The 13,167-nt window shown below is 50.4% G+C and overlaps 1 protein-coding gene across 8 annotated transcripts in view; it reads left to right on the top strand.

Moving 5' to 3' along the window:
• Positions 1–13,167, top strand: part of LRRC20 (leucine rich repeat containing 20) — a 63,362-nt gene that overhangs the window by 40,871 nt on the left and 9,324 nt on the right. The window lies entirely within an intron of this gene.

Raw genomic sequence — 13,167 nt, 5'->3', positions numbered from 1 at the left:
GCAGGACCTGAGTGTGTCTCCAGCTGCTGTCCAATCTCCCCCGAGAGAGCCCAGCACTCACAGGGGCCCTCTATACCCCTCCTCCTCAGCTCCCTCCCGCTTGACCTGGGCAGGCCCAGGAAGCACACCTTCAGCCCCATTTCTCCCTCTCTCATGTTGCCTCTGGTTTTGATGGTGTTGATAATAGCCTCCTTCAGTTATGCTTTTATTTTTGTAAGCTCTTTCACAACCATTATGCCATTTGATTAAAAGCAAGAGGTCTCTAGTGGTCTGGAGCTGCTTGATGGAGGGTGGCCTGCCTCGTGCACTGATGAGCGGCCCATCTATCAGGGATGCTGCCAGCAGGGCTCCCACCCTCGCTGAGTGGAAGGTGGGAATGGCCAGCCTCTGAGTTTCTGGGTCCATCCTTTTACAGACGAATAAACTGAGGCTCTGCAGGGTTAGAGAGCCTCGGGTTGCACAGTAAGACTGCAGAAGTGCCAGGATGAGAATACATGATTCTAAAACTCAGCCCTGTGCCCAGAGTGGGGTTCCTTTAACTCTGGGAAGGCCCTGGGGGTGGGCTCTGGTTCAATCTCGCTCTCCCAAGACCAGGATCCCTGAGTGGCTGGCCCCTGGTTTGGCCCCCCGGTCACTCAGACCCTTGTGCTGTCTTGAAGCAGAAGGAACATGCCTAGAAGTGCCTTTTTTACTGTGAGGTGCTTCCGCCTGTGCTGTCCTGACCCCTGGGGTCTCTTCCTGAGCCTTTCATTCTCAGCCAGGCCCTCCTTGCTCAGCCTTTCCTCCCTCCATCTTGTTCTTAGAGCCCATTCCTGATGCCTCCACTTCCTTTGGCCACTTATCCAAATGGAGCAGTAACCAAGCAGGGGCTATTTCTGATTGATGCTGAGGCCAGAGCTGCGTGCATTGTGCAGGCAGGCAGATAGAGACAAGTATTGGCCTGTGGCTTCCCCACTTCCTGCCTGCAGCCTTGGAAGACTCATGTCACCTCTCTGAGCCTCAGCTTCTCCTCAGCTTTAAAATGGAGGGTCTCCCCACCACACCCCAGAAGGTGCCTTTTCCCCAAGCAGGAGAGCTGGGGAGTGGGCGTCTGTACTGGCTGCAGTACAGAAGTGACTCCCCAAAGTGGGCGGTACCAGGCAACACAGATCCCCCAATCCTTCTCCCACAAGGCTGGCAGCATCCCTTAGCGGCAACAGCTCCCAGAGGAAAAACTTCAGCTATTGTGACTCATTCTCTCGTAAACATATCTCTGCCTTTCTTCAGTGACAGCAATAACTCTACCCATGGAAGCATCTTACAGTTTACCGAGAATGCTTGTGTGCAGGCCCAAGGCAACAGGGTAATCATCCCGTTTGATAGATGTAGAAACTGAGGCGCTAAGACACTCCCCCTGCCTTCATGGCCGAGTGTTTATTGCAAACCTGGCCAGGTGAGAGAGACATCGGCACTGGGTTGTGTTTCCCCATCAGTTCAGTCTGTGCAGAGACTCCTGCTGCCCAGCCTGGGCCAGGCCTGAGGGAAGTGGAGATGCTGGGAACTGCCCCCATTCAGCAGAGCCTCCTGTTTCTCCCCAAGTGCCCAGTAGCTCCCAGAGGCGCTTGGCTGACCCCAGGACCTGCTCCACTGTGGGCCCTGGGTGTTCTCCCTGCACGGGTGGAGAGAAGGGGCACATAGAGGCAGCTGTGGTTCCCTCTCGGGAGTCCCCTCACTTCTATCTTCTACCTCTCCCTGATCCATCCTAGTTACATGGATGGCTTCCTAACTCCTAAGGCAGTGGAAGGCCAGGCCATAGCCTTCACAGCCCCGTTGGAGGGAAGAGGGCAGAAATCACAGTGAGGAAGGTGAGGGCGGCTTGGTCCTTCATTATGGAAACAGCTTTGCACCGTTCACAGGTTGTAGCCGATCTCCTGCAGGATCTCATTGGGATAATTGCAGTAGGAGCTTAGAATGCCTTAAGAGTGGCTTATTTTTCCACTTTGGAGCCCTCAGAGGGTAGTGGAAAATGAAAATAAAAATGTTTTAAGTAAATAAATTGGAGATGCATAAGATGCCTTTAAACTTTAGTTCAGTAGAGAACAAGCAGCTCTGAAACAAGCCTCCAGGTGCATCTGAAGGAACCTCTGAAGGGACCTCCTTAAAAGATGCCTCTGCCTGGCCTCGGGAAGGCCCTGAAGCTGCCCGGGGGCAGCGGCATCAGCTTCTTGTTTCTGAATAGTGCTGCTGTCAGATCTTCCTCCACTCTCAGGGCCATGGTGCAGGGAGAGGAGACAGCGTGGAAGGGAGAAGGGACAGGACCACAACAGGGTATGCAGGCTGGGAGGGACAGGGACACTGCTGTCTGCTTTCTGATTCAACCTGGGGGCGGGGGTCCCCGTCCTTGGTGGTCACCAGTAGCAGGATGCCCTCAGGTCGTACATCTAGGTAGCATGTGGCGGCCTCATTGCTGCCACCTTGTACAGACAGTCCTCTGGTCTGTGTGTGTGATGTAGTCTGTGTCCTCCCATCCCGGAGCCACCCCCACCCAGCATGAGCATGGTGTCTGCATACAGCAGGCACACAGTCAGTGGGGAGCACTGTGCAGAGCAGGAATTCCAAAGGCTCAAAGGCCTTCTGAAATGGCTGACACACAATAGGGCAGATTGTTTCAAGTTGCCGGCTATGACCCACTAAGGAGTCGTGAAGTCAGATTAATAGGGTGAGACCAGCACGTGATGGAGTACATCACTTGTAGCATGGTACGTACTGCTTTGTGACTTTTTACTTCAGTTTTACTATACGCGCAGAGACATAGGTACTGGATCATGATGTAAAATGTATTCCTTACCATGGGTCATGATGAAAAAATACTGAAAGCCGCTTCTATGAGTTGTCCCACAGAGATTTGTGATCTGTTCTCAGCCAGCCTCGCTACCTGTCCTGCCACTCACACCCCTCTAGTATGCTACATCCCCCCCGCCTCTCAGCTCCACCTGCATCGCTGTCACGGTGGTCACCAGCACTGCAGCCTCCTGCTGACTGGTTGGTGGGGTGGCATGAGGACGGGCAGTGAGGCCTCGGCTGAGGGGATGAGCTCCACTCACCAGAGTGTGGAGCCAGGTAGATGACAGGTTTAATACCATCTGACCCTTCATCTCCACTTCATCCCAGCTCACCTGCCTGCGCTCTTGGTCCCGAATTCCTGTCTCATGTCTTACCATTTTCTCTGCCTGTGGCCAAACCCCTGAGTCTGCAGATCCAGGCCAGGTGCAGGTGAACAGGAAGTGGTGCAAGTCAGAGGACTCCTCCCTCCCCCAGCAGACCCCCTGGCACACATACAGCATGTGCCCCCATCCAGCTAGGAGGCTTCCTGGGTCCTTGGGGTCCAGGACACAGTTGTTTTCTCCAGGCACTCCTGAGAGGGAGAAAAAAGTATGTAGCTTAGAGTATTTATTCAGACTACAGTGAATTATTAGTCTCTGAGATTTTGGATGATCCTGATATTTTCCAAACTAGAAAAAGGTATATGGAAGCTTCTGAGTATGTATAAACAAGACTGCTTGGGGAGAGAGAGTCTCTGCAGAAATACGAGCTACAGATGAATGAGATGCAGGTTCTGACCTCAAACTGCTTACAGGCTGTGGGTCAGGGGGAGGTCTGAGTGGGAGCAGAGAATAAACTACTAGATAAGATATGGTCGGAAGGTCTGAGCGTGCCTGGGTGAGGACTCCCAGGCAGAGGGTGGCCGTCCGTGTGTCATTGTGAGATGGGGCTCCTCAGAGAGCCCTGGGAAGGTTTCAGAGGAGGTAGAAGCATATAGTCTGACTGTGACTGATAACATGGGGAGAAGATGGGTTACCAATCCTGTGAAAACCAGAAAGTTAGTTTTTCACCTCGGCAGCCATCACATATGACTTGAAAATGGGTGCAGGAGCAGCGTTCAGTCCCAATAACTTGCTCACAAGTACTCAGTCTTGCAGAGCAATTCAACACATTTTGGGAACATGCAGGGGTGAAGGGAAAACCAAGCATTTAGGACACTTCATTTTGCTAAGCAGGAGACTACTTCGGTTAAACTAAAATTTAACTTTCCATAACCCTCAGTTCGCTGCTTTTTTCCCCTCCATGTACCCACTGTTCCAAAGAGCAAGCGATCACAGGAGAACAAATTCTTATTGGAAATTTGACAAATAGAGCAATAGCACTTTGAAAAAGAAAAGTACAGGTAACTCCTGCTTTTCGAAAGTTTGCTTTGTGCCACTTCACTTTTAGGAAAGACCTACACTAGTACCTGTTTTCACTAAGAGACTGAGGAGAATTTTTGCTTTTACCAAAAAAAGGGGGAAAGCACAAATACTATTTAACATTTGTGTTGCAGCGAGTTTTTTTTTTTTTAATAGAGGTACTTGGGATCTAACCCAGGACCTCGCGCATCCTAAGCATGCGCTGTCACTGAGCTATACTGTGTCTGTGAGCATCTGTGCTTTATCTCAATTTATTTTGTGTGTCCACTGGTAAGATGTGTTCTAAGGTAATTACTTCCTCATTTTATGTCATTTCTGCTTATGAAAGCTTTCAGGGGGTGTTATTGCTCAAATGGTAGAGCGCGTGCTTAGCATGTACAAGGTCCTGCTTAGCATGCAAAATGTCCTGGATTTGGTCCCCGGTACCTCCTCAATAAATAAACAAATAAAATAAAGTACCCCCCTCTTTTTTTTTTTTTTTTTAGAAGAAAGCTTCCGCAGGAATGCTCTACTTTCAAATAGCGAAGGAAACCTACATCTCTATTCTATAGGAATGCTTTAGACTACATTTACTTAATTCTGCCCTCATACAGTTTCACTTTTTACTGTCAAGGCTGATATTTTTCAAAGTGGGGTCCCAGGACCAGCAGCATCACCTGGGAACTTGTTAAGAACACATATTCTCAGGCCCCTCCACAGATCTCAAGCAGAAATGGTGGGGAAGAGCAATTTGTTTTAATACCCCTCCCCAGGTGATGCAGATGGAGATTGAAGTCTGAGAACCCCTGTCAAGGTTCTGGCCTCTCAAAGTGTCATCCACAGACCAGCAGCAGTGTGGCTGTCACCTGGGAGCCTGTTAGAAACTCGGAACCTCAGGCTGCACTTCCAACCTGCGACCTGAATCAGAATCGCACCTGAGCAAAACCCCCAAGTGATTTCTCTGAACAGCAGGGCCTGGGAAGTGCAGGACTTTTTCCTAGAGTACCAGGTGCCAGCTCCCAGCAGCTGACTCAAGCACATCACTCCTTAAGCCTCACAAAACTCCTCAGGGTGTGGATCCTCCTGGAGCGCTTGTTAACAAGTAAGGCTCCTGGGTCTTCTCTCAGACCTACTAGATCAGAATTTCTGTGAATAGGGCCCAGGAGCCTGCATTTCCAACAAGTGCCCTCGGTGGGGCAGTGGTGTGTTGCTTGAGAATCTCTCTGCAACTGATGCTTTTCCTGTCTTCTCCTTACCCCACACCTATCCAGTCAGTACCTAGTCCTGCCTGCTCTGCCTCCTGAATCATCTATTGCAACTGGTCCTCCATTCATATTTCATGGCCCGCCCCCTCCCAGTCTTTCATCATAGTTTATCTGGGCCATGGCACCATCCCTTTAACATAAGATTTCCGCAAAGTGCAGTATCCTTGTCCCCTGGGATATAAGGATAAGAGTGGGGGGCACTGTGGGGACTTGGAGGGAGCACATCTGGCCCTCTGGGGCACCTGTACCCTTTCCATGGCCCAGTGTATCACTGGGGGCCCAGGCCCTCTGTTAAAGCATCTTCTCCCTTCTCTGGCAGGTGGGGATAGGGGCTCAGGGTGAGGTGCACGTCTGTCCAGGGAGCCGCAGTTTCACGCTGGTCTCCATCAGTAGAAGAGATGCTCCAGGATGCAGTCTTTGCCCTGTCCTCCCGAGCCTGGGGCACAAATGGACCTCAGGATCATCCTCCCCTGCCATTGACATCACTGTTGCAGCCTCACCCTGTTTCACGGAATAAATTGATCAGCATCATGTGGGCAGAGGGAACATGGCTTTATTTCATCTGGGGGCTCTACCAAGCTGCCCCTTAGTGAGAAGCTCTGCAGGTTCTGGTTGCTCTCCTGTGGTTGAGGGGAAGAGCCACAAACACTAGGTGCCAAGTGCTGAGTGAGTGGTGCACGTGGAGGCTTGGCTGGGATGGCTTCCCAGAGGAGCTGGAGCGAATGGAACCAATCCTTTGTTCCACAGCTTCTGGTGGGACAGGGAGAGAGTTTCACTGCTAGTTCTTTCACTAGGGCCCAGGAAATAGTTTTTTTTAACAAAGGAAATCCTAGAAAAGCGGAAGTGGAAATAATTGATCTATTTGATCTGAAAGGATAAAATTGCACAGTCTTTTTGAAACCTAATAGTTATGGCTGCCTGGCACAGCTTCTCTGTAATTATCTCATTTAATCTGCTCAGGCCTCTTCTCTGGGTTGGGGACGTTATCTTCACTGGACAGCTGGGAAGAGAGAGAGGCTCAGAGAGGTTAAGCAGGCAGCACAGCACAGTGGAGGCAGGATTGGAACCCAGGTCTTTGGCACTCCAGAGTCTGCCAGGTCCTCATGGATGGAAGAGGAGGGTGTGGGTGGCACCTGGGGTAGTAGGTGCAAGTGCCCCGTGTCTGGTAGGCACCTGTAAGCTATTGGCTAGGTCGAAAGGGGAGAGTTTTCCCACGCTGGCCTTACTTGGCCCTGGCACAAGCCCTGTCATTACAGAAAAAGCAGCTCTCCTTTCGAGGGTTTGCACCACAAGGCCTCTTGGCTGGTGTTTACAAGGGACCAACTGGTCAGCACACTTCCTGAAGCTCCCTGGCTGCCACCGAAGGCCATTAGCTCCCAAGACAGGTCAAAGCAGAGAAGCTGGCCTCATGGCCTCCTGACCCTTCCCCATGAGGCTGCCGGGCTCTGTTGAGGGTGGGGCTGGCCTAATATGCACGTGAATTGGTGACTGGTACGTGTGTCTTTCTGTACCAACAAGCTGTTCTGTCAGTAGCCAGAGCTGTTAGGGTAACTTGGGAAATCTGGCTGGTTGTATCTTTTGAGCTCTACCAAAATTTTCCATTTGGTACCACATGAGGCTTAGCCAAGCCCTGGTCCTGGTCAGTGGAAGATGCCAGGCCCTATAGGAGAGACCCACTCCCAGGGAGATATTACCTTCAGGGGAGACTGTGCCGAGGCCTCAAGGCTTTGAGAGGCCAGGCTTGCTGCCCACTCTGGAGACCTACGAATGCTCAGTAGGACAGGGAGGCAGGAAGTAAGAAATCATGGCCAAAACAAATGCTTCTGTTTTTTTGTTTTTTAATTTTTTTTTTTTGCAGGGAGAGGTAATTAGGTTTACTTATTTATTTATTTTTAGAGGAGATACTGGGGTGTAAACCCAGGTCCTTCAAAACAAATGCTTCTGGACACAAGGCCCTGCCTCCTGGCAGAAAGGCAGTGGCATGGTGGGGGCTTCAGGTCTCCGCAGCTTGCTAGGGCAGGGGCCTTGATCGTTCGGTGCCAGCTGCCCTTGGAGCTTCCCCTGTGCCCAAGAGGCAGCCTGGAGCACAGGCAGGAAAGGCTTCTCAGTGTTTCCCTGGCTGCCCACTGACCTCCCTCTGGATGGTGCAGAAAGGGATACCCTGTGGTGATAACCAAAACAGAAGTCAGGGCAGGCTCCTCCTCTGCCTGCCTCCACTCCTCTCCTGGTGGTTTGGGGTCCACTCCGGGGTAAAGAGCCTCTGACTTGGACTCCACTCAACCCTGACCACGTTGCAGTCCTCCTTCCCCTCCCTTGGGTTCTCAGAGTTTTGTAACAAAAAAGGCACAGATCTGAAGCCCCACTTACACCATTAGCATGAGCTAGTCACCTCATCCCTGCGAGCCTCCAGCTCCTGCCCACTGCAGAGATGGGAGGACAGCTCCACCCTCCTCCAGACATCCAGCCCACCCGGAATCCTGACTGTATGCTGTCTGCTCAGACCCTCCCCAACTCCTTGTCCTTCAGCCTGCTGGGCCTCTTCTTGCATTTACCCTGGAGCCAGGACAGAGGTGGCAGGGGACACTGCTGAACGGTTGGGCAGAGGCTAACCAGGGGACACAGGATCCAAAGCAGGGCTCACCTGACCAGGAAAGGTTTGTCAAAGTTGTCTTTCTGGAGGATTCTGAGTGGCCAGCCCCTGGCAGAATTGGGGCATCCTCCCAGGTGCCTTGAAACCCACCTCACCTCCCCCACCACACACACACAGCCTGAAGCAGGCTGCACTGTCATTCCAGGTCCCACTCATGGGTCTGGTGAGGAAGGATTTGAAACAGGGACTTAGGAACTGAGAAGAAGCATTTGACTAGGTAGGTCTGGGAAGACGTCAAACCCCTGACACATTTCTCCTGCCCCTGGATCTGGGGCTCCAAGCCCATCCGGGGGGAAGTGGAGAGGGAGTGCAATACATCTGCATTGTATTGGGGATTTGGATTTGGATCTCCCCTGAGCACAGCCAACTGGTAGCTGTCTGAGCCCTGCCCTGTCCCCTAAGCACTGAGTGTCACGGTGCCCAAGGGAAGATGATTTACCCTCCCAGGTGGCAGCTACCTGCATGGCACAGCAAGCTTATCCCACTGCTCAGCACACCCTTGTCTAGACCAGCCAGAGCCCTGAACTGTGCCCACAGGCAGTGAGCAGTCCGTACAGGCATCGATCGTGAAGCCATCATTAGACAAAGTACAGGAGCACTTGCTGGCTGTGGAGTCACTCAAGGGAGAGGCCCGGGAGTAAACAAACAGACTTTAACAGCAATTAGTGCAAATTTGAGGTAGCTGCCAGACACGAAGGGGCGGGAATCTCCTGTTTGCGACTCCGGCCTACATGTGTCTGCCTGGAGGGAACTAGCAAGCCAGATATCTGGGCAGAAGACCTTTCACACACTTGGTCCCTGCCCAAAGGCATCCTCTGTGCCAACCACTGCGTGGTAAAACCTTGATTACCCAGAAGCTCCAATTATCCAGGATGCTCTTGGCACTCTGTTGGTAGCACACAGGCGAACAGCAAGAAAATTTCTTGACTTTTGCTTGAAACAAAACAAAACATTTCCATGCGTCCTTAGGCAAGCCAGTCTAAGGGACTGTCTGTCCCTGTCCAGAGTGCTGGAGAGCAGCCCAGATGCTCTGACTCAAAGCTCAGACTTGCAAGGGCCTTATTCAGGGAATAAGAGGCTCTTAGGGGGCAGGAACATGGATTTAGACATTTGGGAAGTGTTCATTCACGAGTTGTTTTTTGATTGAGCATTTTGCTCTGTGCTAGTCACTGTGCTGGAGGCAGAGATGGACAAAGGCCGCTCCCTGTTCTCACAGGCTTGTGGCATGGTCAGTTACACTGGCTGATACTTAGTGATTGTTTGTTTCACATCTGGATCTTCTCTAAGCATTTTCAAGTATGCTCTTGTTTAACGCTCTTGACAATCTTATGAGGCAGATACCATTATTCTCCCCAGGTGAGGAAACTGAGGCACAGGGAAGTTAAATAACTTAGCCAAGGTCATGCTGCCTGGGCAAAACCAGGGTTCCAATCCAGTCTTGCTTCAGAACCCTGGCTGTTGAGGACAGTGCTTTGAGTAAGGAGAGAATTTTTTTAAATTAAAGTATAGTCAGTTTACAATGTTGTATCAATTTCTGGTGTACAGCATAATGTTTCAGTCATACGTGTACATACACATATTTGTTTTCATATTATTTTTCATTATAGGTGACTACAAGATATTGAATATAGTTCCCTGTGCTATACAGAAGAAACTTGTTGGTTATCTATTTTATGTGTACTAGTCAGTATTTGCAAATCTCGAACTCCCAATGTATCCCTTCCCACCCCCTTTCCACCCAGTAGCCATAAAATTGTTTACTATGTCTGTGAGTCTGTTTCTGTTTTATAGATAAGCTCATTAGTGTCTTTTTTCTTTTATTAGATTCCACATGTGAGTGCTGTCATATGGTATTTTTCTTTCTCTTTCTGGTTTACTTCACTTAGAATGATGATCGCCAGGTCCATACATGTTGCTGCAAATGGCATTATTTTATCCTTTTTTAAGGCTGAGTAGTATTCCACTGTATAAATATACCACAGCTTCTTTATCCAGTCATCTGTTGATGGACATTTAGGTTGCTTCCATGTCTTGGCTGTTGTGTATAATGCCACTATGAACATTGGAATGCACGTATCTTTTCGAATTAGAGTTCCCTCTGGATGTATGCCCAGGAGTGGGATTGCTGGATCATATAGTAAGTCTATTTTTAGTTTTTTAAGGAATCTCCATACTGTTTTCTATAGTGGCTGCACCAAACTGCATTCCCATCAACAGTCCCTTTTCTCCTTATGAGGAGAGACAATTTTTGCATGTAGCTGGAGGGAGATTGAAAGCCACAGGAAAGTTATGGCTGAAGCACATTAACTTTTGTTGGAGGGAAAGTCCCTTGGGGTGGAGAAACCAGTGTACGATATTGAGGCAGAGTTCCCTCAGTCACGAACGAAGGCAGTTAGCCTAGCTCCTGACAGTTCTGCCTCACACAGTGAAGTAAGTGGGTGGCATCCTAGGATGGAAATGCTATGTGGGTATTTTCACCAGATTCTCTCATTAAGCCTCACTGGGAAGACCAGTGGTGCTCAGACTAGCTGTGCATTCAAATCACTCAGGAGATTAAAGAAACACCTGTGTCCAGGCCATACCCTATGCTAATTAAGTCAGAATCTCTGATGGTGGGTTTGGGGATTAATGATTTTTTTAAGACTCCCCAGATGATTCCAATGTGCAGGCAAGACAGTACCACTGAGCTAAACCAGAACCTTCCATCAACAAGCACATTCTGTCCCTGAAGAAGCTGTAAGTTCCTTCTTCCTCATCCTCCCGGCATCTGCTGTGTGTGATACATCCATGCGTGTGTGTGCACGCATGTGTGGCTACATCAGGATGAGAAGAGCAATGAGCCCAGCCATGAGACCTGGGAGGGTGGCAGAGGTGAGCTCTGGGGGGCTCTTTTCCACTGACCCTACTGGACCCTGGGCATGGTGCTCTGCTGCCCTAGTGCCCATAATCGCCCCCTCCTGCTTTCCCTGTAGCACGACCCGCCCACCTGGAATTTTCAGAAGAAACTTTGTCGATGAACCAAAGGCAACTGAGAACGTACAGACAGCAAAACAGTGGGCCAGTTCCCACAGGTCAAGTTGATTCCAAAGAATTCCAAAGTGGACAGGAGTTGGCCTGAGCTCTGGCACCTCTTGCTCAGGAGTCTGTGGTCCTGCCTGGATGGGCTGCTCCACTCGGCTCCTCAGTCCTGGAGGCGCTTGCTCAAGTTCTGTGACTTCTCCTGATAGCTTGAAATTGGTCTTGGTAGGCACACTTACACTATGAAAAATCAGTAAATGCTACAAATCAGGGTTTCCCCCACAAGAGGTGGGTTATGAAACCTTAGCCAGCCCACCACTTCCTTGTTGGTATCCTGACCACTCCACCCACTTCCCTACCCACCACCTTCAATTCACTTTGTTTCCCAGAAGCTGGTTTCCAGAGGCTGGTATAGCCCTACGTAACTATTCCCACCTGGTGCTTATCATAGGCGCTTTTCTTTCTCTCTTTCTTCCTTCCTTCCTTCCTTCCTTCCTTCCTTCCTTCCTTCCTTCCTTCCTTCCTTCCTTCCTTCCTTCCTTCCTTCCTTCCTTCCTTCCTTCCTTCCTTCCTTCTCTTCTTTCTTTCTTCTTTCTTTCTTTCTTTCTTTCTTTCTTTCTTTCTTTCTTTTCTTTCTTTCACACTTGTTATTGATTTATTATCATTTTACAATGTTGTATCAAATTCCAGTGTAGAGCACAATTTTTCAGTTATTCATGAACATACATATATTCATTGTCACATTTTTTTCTCTGTGAGCTACCATAAGATCTTGTATATATTTCCCTGTGCTATACAGTATAATCTTGTTTATCTGTTCTACAATTTTGAAATCCCAGTCTATCCCTCCCCACCCAGGAGCTTTTCTTCTTGTTTTCCCAATTGTAATTTCTCTGACAATGTTCTGAAACCTGAGCAGAGAGAGTTGTAAAGTTGGTAGCAGACTTTATTTCCAAGCATGGAGAGGATTTACAAAGGAGCCATTCACATGTCTGCCCCCACCCAGGAGAACCTTCAGGGGAGATAATTCCTTTTCCATCCTGCAAGTTTGTCACCTCTCACTTGCAGACTCTTGGGCCCACCGTGCCGGCCAGCCTGCGGTGAAGGAGGGAATCCCTGTAGAAGACTTTCTCCCTCTTTGTTTGTCTTTCCCTGCAGTTTGTTCTTGGGTGGGGGAAAGTGTAGGGTCATTAGTGGATTCTTAAAATACTCTGTGCTCCTCATCCTCTTAATGGGATGCCCGCTCGCTTTCCACGCACCTCCATGGGGAGCACCGAATGGTCTCTTTGGCTGGCCCCTGCGGCCCCATGAGGCAGAGGACTGTCTAAAGATGGGAGGCTGAGGTTCAGAGAGGTTAAGGGGCCTGCCTGAGGTTGCACAACTCCAAGTGGCAGATCCAAGGTCAGGGTCTGGGTCTCTGCCCTGTCCACTCTCCCAAACAGCCTCTTTCAGCAGGGACTTAGAGTGCCCCAAGCCGCACAGCCTTCCCCAAGGGCTGCAGGACTCTGTTTGCAGGACTGTCAATGGCAGGCAGCGTCCTGTGAGCTTCCTGGGCACGGGGGCTGCTTCTGCTTTCTTCCTGTGTCTCCCTTGCCCCCACCAGGATGCCCAGTCCAGGGCTCCATGGGGTGGGGGTGGGGCTCAGGCATAGACCCAGCAGTGAGTGTGGCCTGAGTGTTACAGGCATGATTCTCTGCCCCACCAGGTTACCACACTTTGCCTGCTCTTCTCTTGTGGCATTTTGAATGGGGCGTGAAGCTCAGCTCAGCTCAGCTCAGCTCAGCTCAGCACAGCATCCTTGATCTTTGTTGTTTAGGTCTCCAGGCACCAAGAGCTACGTCAAGGCAGGGTATGGGGACAGCCTTGGCTGACAGGCCAGCCTGGATTCTCGAGCACGAATGTGCCCACAGCCACCCAGGGAGGCTTAGACGGCCTTCCAGATGCTGTCCACAGGCCTGAGGCACTAGGGCTGGGGCGCTGCCTCCACGTCTTTACCCAGCACCCCAGCTGCCACTGTAAGGAGGTGTTTCGA

The sequence above is a fragment of the Camelus ferus genome, chromosome 11 (genome assembly GCF_009834535.1).
Source record: "Camelus ferus isolate YT-003-E chromosome 11, BCGSAC_Cfer_1.0, whole genome shotgun sequence".
In the NCBI taxonomy this organism is placed as follows: Eukaryota; Metazoa; Chordata; class Mammalia; order Artiodactyla; family Camelidae; genus Camelus; species Camelus ferus.
The sequence above is the reverse complement of the archived record's forward strand: the minus strand, read 5'-3'. Positions and strand labels throughout refer to the sequence as shown.